This window comes from Alligator sinensis, unplaced genomic scaffold (assembly GCF_000455745.1).
Source record: "Alligator sinensis unplaced genomic scaffold, ASM45574v1 scaffold122_2, whole genome shotgun sequence".
NCBI classification, from domain to species: domain Eukaryota; kingdom Metazoa; phylum Chordata; order Crocodylia; family Alligatoridae; genus Alligator; species Alligator sinensis.
Window position 1 is genome coordinate 315,096 of NW_005841984.1, and position 13,627 is coordinate 328,722.

The window sequence follows — 13,627 nt, forward strand, 5'->3', positions numbered from 1 at the left end:
GCTTTGGGTGGGGGGGAAAGGGGGACAAGCAGGGCATCCAGCCATGTACCCCTTGCCTTCATTTTGTTTTTCTGGCATGCCAGAACTCCGGCACCTTCCAAGATAAGCATTGTGGGAGTTTTTGGCACTCCAGCCAAAAAACGTTGCCTACCCCTGCTGTATCAGGTCATTTCCACCTATGGAAAGTGAATATGACTTGAATAAAAAGCTCCCAGAAGAGAATGAAGAATGAGATTCCCTTGTATTAAAATTGTGCAAAGTGTCCAAGTGAGGCAATAATTTATTCTTGTCATTATAAATTATGCATATGTTTAACTTGGACTTTTAAGAATTTAGTGGAGAGGACATGGTGCATCTCAGCATGGCACTGCCTTGCATTATATAGGCATGCACCTTAAGAGACTACATGACTTCTCCAAGGTCCCACTGGAAGAATTGGCTGAACAAGGTATTGAAAACAGGTTTCCTGAATCCCAGGTTAATATCTCAACTGCTGGGTAATTCTTGTTCCCCAGTGCAATTAATAAGAGCAACAATTAAAAGTTAACAAATAATGTCTGTTCACAGATCCTTGTGTGTTCCCTCAAATTAATACTATATTATATTCTTGCTGCTGGTGTAACAGCTGCAATTACCCTTTTTAAACAGCAAGGATTTAACTTCTTGGCAGTAATGATGCCCTGCAAGTTCTTTGCTGGCACTGTATTCTGCTCTAAGAAGCTCTTAGTCCCAATGGCAGAGTTAGCATTCAGAGATGGTGATGGTGTCTGGACTATCAGTAAAGTTGCCTAATTAGTAACTACACTATAATTTCTCCAGCAATGAAAAGAGAAGGTCTACAAAGGTCACATGACAAAGAAGCATGCCCTCCCCCAGTAAAGAGTATGATAAGTACTGATTGCATATTGCACAGTATACTTATAGGGCATAAGTCTGAAAGCCCAGAATAGAGGCATATTCTCTCTCATGCTAACTCCTCTGGACAAGCATGAAAGGACTGTAAATTTTCCCTAAATGGACATAAAGAAATCCTGTTTTACAAAGACCCACTGTAGCTTCTCTGTGCTACACCCTCCTGGCATAGACAGCATTTGGGAAATAGAAAGAATATAGCACCAGGGCATGCTGAACTTCAAAAATTGCTGGAAAGCAGAGCAGCCATTCAGAGACAGTTTCTAGGCAGCATAATTAAGAGCAGCTCCAAGGTTCACATGTTGGTTGCTGAACTGGTCCAGAGGTCTTTACAATCCACTGGAAAGTGCTGCTCAGTGCTGCTTGCCTCATGAACAGGAGTTGGTATTATTATACACCATTGGGTGAGATTTCATATACTCTTGCATGAAAGATATAATATACAATAGGACAATGCTCATAAAAATGAAAATGACTAACACAATATGCATAAAATATGTAAATTACTGATCCACTGGAAATTGCCTATGTGATAGAAAAAGAATTACTGAATGCCACTTTCTACAAAGGTGGGGAACTAGGATTTTCTAAAATGGATTTTTGCACATTTTGTGCTATAGAAATAAATATAGATTTGCCCTAACCTATGAACAGCCACAAGAAAAGAGACATATATTTCTGTTGTAATGTCAGAAGAAGGTTGAAAGCCAAAAAAAAAGTGCAGTGGTTCAGTAATGGTACAGTATTAAACCAACATCCTTCACATAAAATAACAGCAGCTGCATCAATCATCTGATGCACCAAAAATAGCCATTATCACTAAATAATATGACAGGATCTGTGTCTCCTGTTTTGAAAATAAATGCTTTTGCTTCACTTTGACATTTATACTATTTTCCATAAATGTTGAGCTATTTCTCTTTCATAGCAGAAGACCATTATCCTGTGACAATATTCTACTCATATGACATTATCTCCTAATTACATGCACAATTTTGCTACTATTGATCCTTTCTGAAATACAGTAAATCTATGTTTTCTATCAACCTGTTTCCTAAGATAATTTAATGCTGTGAAAAAGAAAATTGAGGATGCTTCTTTTGACTTAGAATTGTAGTATGAAACAAAAAGAATAGCTCTTTGAATACATTAGTTGGATGTGATATATTTATTCTGGAGACAAATTGGACTCATCCATAGCTGAGAAAGTAATGTGGTTATAGTCAAGAACTCTAGGAATAATTTCCTGGCTGGACCACTCACTGTGTGAGCCCATGGAAGTCTTTTAAATGTATTAAATTCACTTTTAAAGGACACTTCAACACACCTAAAATTTTGCTTGTAATTCTGAACTTGTAAAAACTCATAATAGAGCAAACAGGCACAATTTCAAAGAGCAAACACATAGATTTTCAAAGGTTGGAGAGGCGTTCACTTTCGTTGATTTACCATTGGTATTGGGCTCCTAGAATGGGACCGCATTTTTTGACCGAAACATTTTTTTGTGAGAAAGATGCAGATTCGTTGACATCAAAATGTTCTGTGATTCTATGATAATGATTCTATGATTAAATTGATCATAAAAATGATTAAATTGATCATAAAAATTGATACAAAATAATCCAAAATACAGGATCACTCCATTTTGATATCTGTTAAACAGAATATTGGGGTTTTTTAAAATTCAAAATGATTCTTGTTTCAAAATAGCCTATAATTTTATTTAAAAATTAACATATGTTAAATTGCAAATATGTGTTTCTAATTTTAATTTTACACAACATTTAATAAAATTGTTGGTTTTGGTTCATATATATGTGTACACACATACGTACCTATATATATACATAATACTATATATAGTATTACACATATGTACATGTAATAATGTATAATATATATACATACTTTTCCAGTAGGAATTACAGCAAACCAGAGTCCATTACTCACTTCGCTCTACCACTAACCACATTTTGTAGCTCTTAAAATCTGAAAAATCTGACTTCCAGATGTTTGGCTATGCCATTTCTGAATGGGAATGCAGTTTGTGCATACAAAAGGGCAAATATAACTAGACCACAGAGCTTTTTGCCTGTCTTAACATGAAAAAAATAGGACACGAACAGGAAATAACTGGAAATCAGATGTAACAACTGATTTGGAGGGGGTGGGATACTGGAAAAATTACAAATTAAAATATTAAAAGAGAAAGTGACACCTAGTGGACAGAACAACCAGGAACAAAACACAAGATGTAAATCAAATGGAGCTCAACAGGTCATGATGCTATGGCCTAGGAGGAACTGTTGATTGAGGAAGTTTAGTATGAACACAGAAATACATTTTTAACATAATTTATTTTGTTCAGCAAAATATCAGTTGTAAGTAACAGCCACTGGGGGAAAGGAGTGGAGACATTTGGTCCCATGCATGCACCATTTACTGTTCTACTGATGGTCTGTTCCACGATACTGTAAGTCTAAAAGGAAGTTCTGGATTCTGTTTCCACAGCAGTTCAATATCTGCTCTCACCTGCCTTTCTGCAAATCTGAGACAAACTCCAATGATATCACTGACATTATTCTGGATTAATAGGAACATCAGACAGAAAAAAGTTGGCCCAATATCATCAAATTCAAATCAGTCTTCCTGGAAGTTTAAAAAAAAATGTTGAGGTAATACTTCTGTTGTGTCTTATCATATTGCTACCCCTGTGTCACACCCTTATCAACAACAATGGTAAACTTTAATTGTCCACTTCTCCACTTTTCTTCCTACTGTACCTCAGGAGTGCTTAGCACCAATCTGGGGAGCAACTAAAAGATGGCTTTAAGCCAACTCTCTATTCCACTGGGGTCATTTAGATGGCTGTCCAATGTGTAGAACAGTATGAGAGCTCTTATCTTAACCCTCCTTGCATTTTCAGTACAGGCTGCACCAAGAGAAATGTATAACAGTGAATAAGTAAAAATCTTACTGTCCAACTGTCTTACTGATTAATAAGAAATGAATTCCAGTTGAGAGCAATCATTTCAAAGAATAAAAAAGGAAATTAGAAAACTACGCAAGAATATGAGGTAGTTTAATGTCCCATGTGTGGGCAAACCTTGACATTATATTCCAGACTTTTGGAATGCTTGACTAGTCTTTTAATCTGTGCATAAAATTTAAAATGCAAATGTTCACTATTGCATGTAATAGTATCAGTGATAAAATGTTGGAATCACATACCTCAGGCAATAAGCACTGATTGCCACAAGGTGGCAGCATAGTAATGATATATTGTTACAGACAAATGAATTATGCATATGTAGCTACAATAATATGTTGTTGGACTTCAAGTCTAATAATTAAACCATTTAATTGAATGGTTCTCACTAATGTGCTACTTTTAAGGTAAAATGTTATATGTTAAAATCTACGCTATTTCATAAACGCAAAATTTTGGAATGTATCTTCTACTCCACACATTTTTACTAGTGTAGTGTTTCCATTTGAATTGGTTGCTCTGTGAAGTTTCTTTGTAGAAAAATTAAACTTGATTTTGGAATTCTGGGACATAAAATAAGGCATGTATGTGCAATAATTCTAGTGCGAAACAATTTTTCTTAAGTATTAATGGCTGGACAGTTATTCATTTTCATTTTTTTTATTTTAGTCACTTAAGCAAATTTACCTCCCAGTTTTCTCAGGCGCTCTCACTTTCTCCTGTAAGGTATATTCATCAGCTGAGTACAGATTTAATGACTTTAAGCCTTGATTCTGCAAACTTTGCAAATGTGCATAACTTTACTTACAAGAGCCCTATTGAAGTCAGTGGAACTACTAACACATATAAAGTTGTAGGTATATTTAAATGTTTACAGATCTGGGATATTATGGATTTCCTTTTGATCATCCAAGTCAAAAACGAAGACTACAATACCCCAAACATGTATGCAGATAATTTTACTTACATGGGTAATCTCACTGAAATCCTATTAGAGATCCCATTGATTTCAGTGAACTACTTCAATAAGTAAAGTTACTTACACCTTAATCTGTAGGGCTGGGCCCTAAATTAATGAAGGTGCATTTTACCATGGCTTTTGTAGATATGGGCTACAAAATAGAGTGACAAGTAGAACTAGCCACTAAGCACAGGAACAATGAAACACCAATTTAAATAAAATGGAGGGCAATAGATAATATGTAAAAACCACAGACTGGCAACAGCCTGCAATTTAAAACAATAGATTTTGAATTATCATGTTCTGAAAAACAAAGTACACATTCCAAAGGTGGTGCTTGTTTACACACAAAACAATTACTAATGATGCATATGTAGGTCTTCTCATGTCCAAGACACCATAAAGGGTAAAGATGATAATCTTCGTAGATGCCATTAAAATACTCTATGCCTTATTTGATCCATTTTATCGGATAAGTCATCAAGTAACATAATATGATTAGTGTAACATAATATGATGTGACATAACAATGAAAAAAAGTTCTGTAACACACCTATCACCTTGTAAAATGCAGGCTGAAAATGATCAACCTTAAATTTGAACCATTACTATATAATTCTTCTTTCTTCCCTTCTAGACTAGCTTGAAGCATGTTTTCTACTCAGATTTCTGCCAAACACATTGCTAATCTAACCTGTCTCCATTGCCCATATGTTCCTTGTATGCTGTAAGAATTTAAAATAATAAAGAACTATTGTTAATAGAAGATTGTTAATAGCCTCGATAATAGGCTTTTGCTACATTGCTAATCTAACCCGTCTCCATTGCCCATATGTTCCTTGTTTGCTTTAAAAATTACAAAAAATAAAGAACTATTGTTAATAAAAGGTTGTTAATAGCCTTGATAATAGCCCTTTGCAACCTTATAAACAGGAAGATAATATAGGGGCATGTATCTCTAGTGGTGATCTTTCTGTTTGAATGATTTTATTTCTATTATGCCATATGATTAATGATGCAGATTCTGTCATTATATTTGATCCACATTGCTGCCAAAAAAAATAACAATGGCTCAATGTGACATTAATTTAGCATTTTATTATAGAACAGGTTTTATGCCTTTGGAAGGGATTCTTCTAGTTTGAGTCGGTTGTTAATATCCAGAGGTCCAGATTAGGAGGAGTGAAACTAAATGTATTGACACCATATAGGAAGCAGGGAACCAAATCAATTAGCCCATTTGCTGCTTAGGCATTTTACCTTCCACAACTTAAATTTGTAAACTTTGCCTGATTAATGGGAAGGCAAAGTTCCCTCTTGCTTCAGCCATTAGCTCATGCATCATGTTAACAGTCTACTGTGGTAATATTTCATATAGCTCTTGAGAAGTTTTGAAAGCACCCAGTGCAGTCTTCAGACAGATTACTGTTCTGCGATTTCTTAATGCTTCTTTTAAATGTTTGTTTTCAGTGCAATTGATCATGTTTAAGATTTCCATTCTGCTGTGCTAATTAAAAAGGAAACAAGGAGCCTATTTTGAGGCTAAGTGAATGTAAAGGACAAGGAAAATGCTTCTTCAATATGGTGAGAAAAATCAGAGTGACTTAATTATCTATGTCTTCTTCCTGTGAGGTACTGGGCTACCTCATCTCCTACCTATTTGGTCCAAGAGGTGTTTAGCTGCTTAGCAGTACCATGCCAAGTCAGAGCTGTATTTGGTTTTATAATGCCCAGGACACATTTCTGTGGCAGTCTTGATGGGAGCAATTCTAAGCAGGCTAAAGGCAGACAACCGTTCAGATCCCACAGCCGGGAAGCCCTCTCAGACAGCACAGACTGAAAGGCAATATCATCAGTCAGTGCATATTCTCATCCCTTTGATGACTTCATTGGAAAAAAGAAAATTTATACCAGAAGAGGATCTGTTTCTGCATGGGGAGACAGGAAATGAGTGGACAAGAGATAAACTCCTTTTTTCTAGGGAAGTAAAGAGATAGAGAGGTCCGGGGATGGAAACTGCCTTAATGAATAGGGGGAGGAGTGGAAAGAAATAGGGAGAGGAGTGGAGAGGAATGAGCTGGGAGGAGAAATGAAGAGGAGGAAAGAGGAAAAGGCTGAGGAGTGTTTGTTAACCTGCTGAAATAATCCAACATTTTCTTCTCCTGTGGTTGTCATTGCAAAAGATATTTAGTGCCACATTCTTAGCGCTGCATTGGATTTCTGGAAGCATTCCTGGAGGCTGCTTTGAAACACAACTTGCATCTTTTCAATATCTGCACAATAATGCCATAATACATGTGAACTGTGTGTGTTTGTTATTGAATGATTTAGGAATCCTTTGAAAACATCTATTGATGGCAAATGATATCAAACAAAATTTGAACTGATTTTCACTGGAACCAACTGATATTTTTGGGGGATAAAGCACAAAAAGAAAATAAAAACAAAAGAAACAAACAACAAACATGTTCACTGGCATCATTTATGGTAAAAGTGAACAAAGCTGTCTTTACAGTTAAATTGCAACTGTATTAGTTACAGATGTGTGGATTAAAAAAATGGAGGATGATTATTTGAAAAACAAATTTGCAGTATCCACTAGATGGCATACAGTGACCATGTTTAAGTCATCTTATCTTCACAAAACCCCCCATTCATAGAGTAAATAAAGAAGTGCATTATTAATTTATACCATTGCATCCACTCTACACCTAATATTTGTTTAGCCAGCTGTTTCCTCTAATCCTCCCTAAATGCCACTGATTGAAATCCTAAATACATTCAGACATTTTGCCCCTAAGAACATTTTGTTACCTACGAATTACAACCTACCTTTTCAAGTCGGTGACTGTGTGCTACAGTTACTAACTATGGAGCCAGAATGTCTAATAATTCCTTACAAGCAACAGAAGAAGCTTGTAATCTGAATTTTTTTTCAAAAATTTGCTTTTAATTTTTAGGTAGTTTTAATTGATAGACTAAACAGTTGGTTTAACATGAAATATATTAAATTAATATAGTTTCTACATCCAATGATAATTTACACAATTTCAGTAGAAAGACAAGAAACAAACATTAATTTCAGACCAGAATACTTAATTCTTGCCATGACTTGAAATATTTTGAATATGATTAAGTACAAATGATAGCAAAACCAACAATAATACTCTGCACTCATATAATAACTTACCTGAAGATCTCAGAGGATTTCATAAAGGCTGGGTCAATACTATTTCTCCCATTTAGCACATAGGCAGGGAGATTAAGTGATTTGAACAAGGATGTGGAACCAAAGTTTTGATTTCAGCTCTCCTTGCTCCAAAGTTCATGCCATAGCCAATAGGAAACACTACTATCCTTGTTAAGCCACATTTCTAATTTAAGCTTGGAGAGACTGGAGTCTTCTCAATTCAGCAGAACAAGACTTCTCTACCTGATAAAAACTGCATAAATAGCAGTACAATAAACATGCCACAAGAAGCAACAACCATTCCAGCATAAATCTAAGCCACTTAGATCCTTTTTTACATGTACTAGCTGTTAATCATGCAAAAAGGAAGGAAATACAACTGATTAGGTTTATAATGAAATAATTCTTACTGAGCAAGTCCTTTCAACACTTCTGAATTATAATGTCAGTCATTTCTCTGAAACAGGGCATTGCTGCTATTAATGCACTACTCCATAACATGTTTTTCTCCTTTCTCACTTATAGACTGCTCAGACTTCCAGGGCTTTTATTGGAAAGACAGGCCTTTTGGCACACTTTCATTGCAGAGCAGCAACATTTTGATTACTATCTTCACATCTGTCTTATTTATTTAACCTAAAAAAGCAGTTGTTCTCCACTGAACTTCGCTGTTCCATTCGCCAGTGACCACTGGTTCACTGACTAGATACACTGAAACATCTCAAAACCATTTTATAACTACCACTGTATTTAAAAGGTTGAATATATGGGTCAGAGCCACAGTTGGTGCAAAATAACTTAAGTGCATTGACTTATTTCATATTATAGAAGTTAAGAAACTACTCCTATTCAATATGAAAACTGAGTAGAGCTTGAAACAGATCCTCCTATTCTGATCACCTAGCATACTTTATCAGTTACAAAACTACCTTGATGCTGCACCCTTGTTCGAACTCTAGTGCAGCTGATCATAAACTCTCTGTTTATCATACGTATTTCATAATGCTGAGAATACTTGGCTTCAAGAACAGTTTTTATCATCAGTACCATATCTTCTGAGAATCTTAATTTTCAAATAAGTGTCACACATACTGGTACCTTATTCCAAAAATGTTGTTTCTAGTCTCTTCCTATTCAAATTTAGTCTTACAAATAGTTAATACAAACACATTACATTATAATAATGTTCATTTAACACTATTGAATTTAAGTGTAAAAATAATTTTCATATACTGTTAGCTTCCAAGAAAATTCTCAGACTTCTGAGTTTATGGCATCACAGTGTATCATATACATACAGACTTTCCACACTGAAAACTCCTAGCAGCTGCTATATTATGCCTTTTCACAAAGATAAAGGATGGCAAAGAAATACATCTTAATTTGAACTAATCATCTAAGTTCATTCAAACTAAACAGCTGAATCTAAACCAGTCATAGGAAACAGTTTAGATTCTGACATGAAACATATGACAAGTTCCCACTTATTCAAACAATGGAAAAACAGACAAGTCTACTGAAGGTACATAATACAGTTATGGACCCACTGCTATCAATAAGCTCCAGAGATGCAATGTGATGATACTATAGCACCCTAAAACGCCTGTGCCTTGAAATGTGTTACTTCAAGTTTCTTTTGTTTTTGTCACTTCTTAAGTAAATTTGGGTGGTGGTGAACTACTTATCATACTAGATTCTTTTCCTATCTAACAAGATCAGTCCCTCCAGACTGGGTGGTACAAACACATTCACATCTCTTCAGCTTCTCCCTCAATCTACATAGCTTTCCTAGCTTTCCTAGCTCCTGTAAATTCCTATTCTGTTGATCTGCTGGAAAACATTAATCTCTGTGAAATGTCTTACAGGAGAAAGCCAGTGGACTACAGTATACAATTTTCATATTTCAGACTGAAACTGTGGTTGCAATACGATCTCTAATTTAACACAGAGCACTTAAAAGTCTGATAAATTGAGAGTAGACAGTTGCAATTTCTTTCCCCCACCTTTGCCAAATTAGATTGCTTCAAAATCCCTGATAGTATGTCTCTGATGCCTTAAGACCTGAATTGCTGTATTCATACCATAGTGTTAAAAGAGAAGCAAAAATGAAGTCTTAAAAAAAAAATAAAGCCTTCCTTTTTTTTTTTTTTTACCTTGTCCAGAACTCCCAAAGTTAAGATGCTCTCAAAACTCTCCAGCAGTGTGAAGCAGAGGACACGAAGTGCAGAGAAAGTTTTTTGCTGCTCACCTTAAGTTTGTGTGTGTGTGTGTGTGTGTGCAGAATGTCTGTAGCTCTGAATGGCAGGGGACCTGATTCAGGGCAGGGAGAGTCACTTTCTCCCCAAGAGGAAAAGAAAAAGCAACACGTCATAAGTTGAGTACGCCTCCAAGATGTCTTAATTACCCAGGAATGGAAGGAGAAGGAAAAAAAAACTCAGAAATCCCCCCGCAGGGTGGCCGGAGCCTGGAGCACAGCAGTGTCTCGATGCTGTGCCCTGTCCCTTCAAGATCTGTGTCCTGACGTCCTCCCTCCTTAGATCAGTGCCCTGATGTCCAGCCCTCCTGGATCGGCTGCTGAAAGTCCCCCTCGCACCACACACACGCCCCGGGGCAGGCGATAAAAACTTGAAAGAGTTTTGTTTCCCCCTTGTGAAGGGATCACTGGAGTTAGATGCGTGACACTCCGTGCAACTCGATACTTCCCACCACTTGCCTGTTTCACCCAAGCCCCCTACTCCCCCCTCATCCATCTCGAAGATGCTGCTTTATGCAAGGGAGGGAAGGTGAAGCACTAGGACCAGGGAGAAAGGGAAAAGTTGGATCTAACAGAATCTTACTGGTTTTGGCCCCAAATCCTTCAAAGCTTCTCCCATGACACCAGAAGACACCCAAACTACCACGGATACCACAGCCTGTGTGCCCCCCAAACCCTAGATCCAGCCAAACTGTGACCCCCAATCCCCTAAACTCAAACCAGTCCATAGAAAACAAGTCCAGCTGCTTCTTCTAACCTGGAAAGACTGGCCAGCAGAACACAGGAGCTGCAAATGCACAGATTCTGCTGGATCCATTCAGATTTGGCCCTAACGCTCCTCATTTCACAGCATAACTAGAGTCCCCATCAGGTCTCAACACAATCGTTGCATGGAAAAATGCCTCCCCACTGTTGCATCCCTGCATGTGTGAACCCCCGAAACCCAGAGCTGGCATTTAGATTTTACTGGCCCTTAGCAATGTTGGAAGCCCACATTTTCTATTTATTTCTAAAATAATTTTAGAAAATTTTCTGAAATAATTGCATTTTCTAAAAGAATTGCCTTGCTCCTGCTTCACTGGGAAAATATGGATCGTGTTGCAACTGGTCCAGCAGAACTACATAACGCATATCTCATAAGTGCATCCTGCCAACTTTGAATCCCCCTCAGCCAGATTCTGCAAAATAGAAAGAACATGTAAAATCTTCTAGTGCTCTAGGAAACCAGACTCTGTTCCAGACTGACACAACAACTGTAAAATATGTATCCTGTTGATTTCAGACTGGCACAATATGTACACTGTTGCTTTCAGATGGCTCCCTTTTGCTCAGCCCCCAAATTCTATCAGCTAACTAGAGAAGTGCTATTGCAACAGCTCCATTGCAAAAAATCAATACACTGAAGCAATCCTGGTGAATAGATCTGGAAAAATATTTAGAAAAGCACAGCTTCACAGTGTTAGAAGGAACTCAAGGGCTATGTACCCCTGGCTTTTGCTGACTCTTACTATTTTGGTGCAAGCTGCCAATGTACCATTCATATAAGCGATCCATGGTGTCACTTCAGACAGTTCAGGGCAACAGCACATCTTGGTACTAGAGGAATGCAAAATTCCTATCCAGCACCTGGATCTTGCTGGATTGGAGCCAGTTTTAGCCACAAGTCTCTTATCCATGTAAAAATGGTGCTTCGTATATCTTGGCAAATAGGTGACAGAAATGTGCAAGTATAAGCCTGTATCAGGACCTTGGTCTTCATCTAGATACTCCTTTACCTATTAGACAACAAGTGTAATCGTCTTATTAAATGAATAGCTAAATCCATAGCCTACACCACTGAGATTTTCAAAGCTGTTTTTTGAGATTTGGGTATGCACCTACTATTGAAAATATGTTAAAATTAAAAAAAATAATATGAGTGTCTAAGTTCAGACTATTCTGAAACTCTGACTACTATTATATATATATATATATATATATATTTCAGAATATATATAATGGGTCAGGTTATAATGGGATCATTGATATCTGATGGATCAATTCTATGGCAATGCTCCAAGTGTTGTTGGATTAAATGTGGTTATATCTGGAATGATTCAGATGCCAGACCTAGGCCATTGTGACTTCTCTATCACACATGCATATAGCTTTATCTGATGTAAGAGAGTGGTCTAAAGGTCTAAAGCTGGCTAATACAGCAGAAGCAAATGCAGCTGTTTTGTATGCAGGGAGGAAGGCTCCCAAAGAAGTCAGCCTAATCACCCTGACTCCCAAAGGTCAGACCCAGGGGATTTTTAATCTTCGCTCATCGTTTGGGAGATATCAAGGTACAGGCATTTTTGGTGATGTAAGTGCTTTTGCTTTTTATTTAGGCATAAGTATTTAGGGGGACTTGGGATCAAAGCCTGGCTGTACCCAGTTGGCCTCACTGATTTATTTTTATTTTTATTTTTTGCTAGGCATGAGGTGCTAATTTTTTTAAGGCGGTGGAAATTGCTTGGACTTGCTCTGCATTCTTATATCAAGATACTGAAAATTTGGGGCCAGTGTTTAAGGGGATCCAACTTTTCACCTTGTACTTCAAATGAGGTAAATGTAGGGGGCCCAGCACAGACACCAAGCATCAAAGCAGAGGTGGCATGTAACAGAGTCCATCTCAACGACTCCACATGTCATCCAACAGCACTTGGAGCATTGGGGTAGAATTGATCCAGCAGATCTGAAGGATCCCGTTATTTATATATATAGCTTAATCAGGATAGTGAGAGTTTCAATATGTGAGATGGGCTTTTTTGGGCACTTTTAAACAGGGATAACCCACTGCCTATATTTAGTGTGAGGAATGCTTTGGGGGTGCAGGCCGATGCCCACAAACGCCAGGGTCAGACCCAGAGGAGCCTACACACCCTGCACGGGAATGACCAGGGAGGGAGAGAAGATCCCAGGACACAACCCGCCCCAAGAACAAACAGGCATGTATTTATAACACCAGGCAGAATATATAGGTCCATTGATTCCCGCCTTGAGCAAGCAACTCTCGTTGGAGCGGAAACGGCTTCATATTTCAATAACAGAGCTACCTTTGATGGAGCAGGGAGGGAAAACACATCTCAGGAAGAAGGGAGGGCCGGGCGGGGGACCAGGCGGCCCGGCGAGGGGTGGCAGGAGGAGAGCTTGAAGGGGGGAGGGAGGAGCTGTGGGGAAATAAGGTGATGTCAAAGGAGGAGGAGCAGGAAGGGGCCGAGATGCGGCGGGAGGGGGGCTGTGCCTGCCGGGCGATGCCCCGGGTGCCGGCGGAGGCGGGCGGGCCGGGGCAGACAG

General features: G+C 38.0%; 1 protein-coding gene across 2 annotated transcripts in view; it reads right to left on the minus strand.

Moving 5' to 3' along the window:
• Positions 1–10,542, minus strand: part of HAPLN1 (hyaluronan and proteoglycan link protein 1) — a 125,099-nt gene extending 114,557 nt beyond the window's left edge. Inside the window, exon 1 of one of the 2 annotated variants that reach the window (XM_006021241.2) lies at positions 10,206–10,542. The gene's annotated coding sequence lies outside the window, so the exon portion shown is untranslated. Of the gene's footprint in view, positions 1–8,052; positions 8,119–10,205 lie in introns of those variants that run through there. The other variant, XM_006021242.2, reaches the window with a different exon arrangement.
• Positions 10,543–13,627: the final 3,085 nt, after the last annotated feature.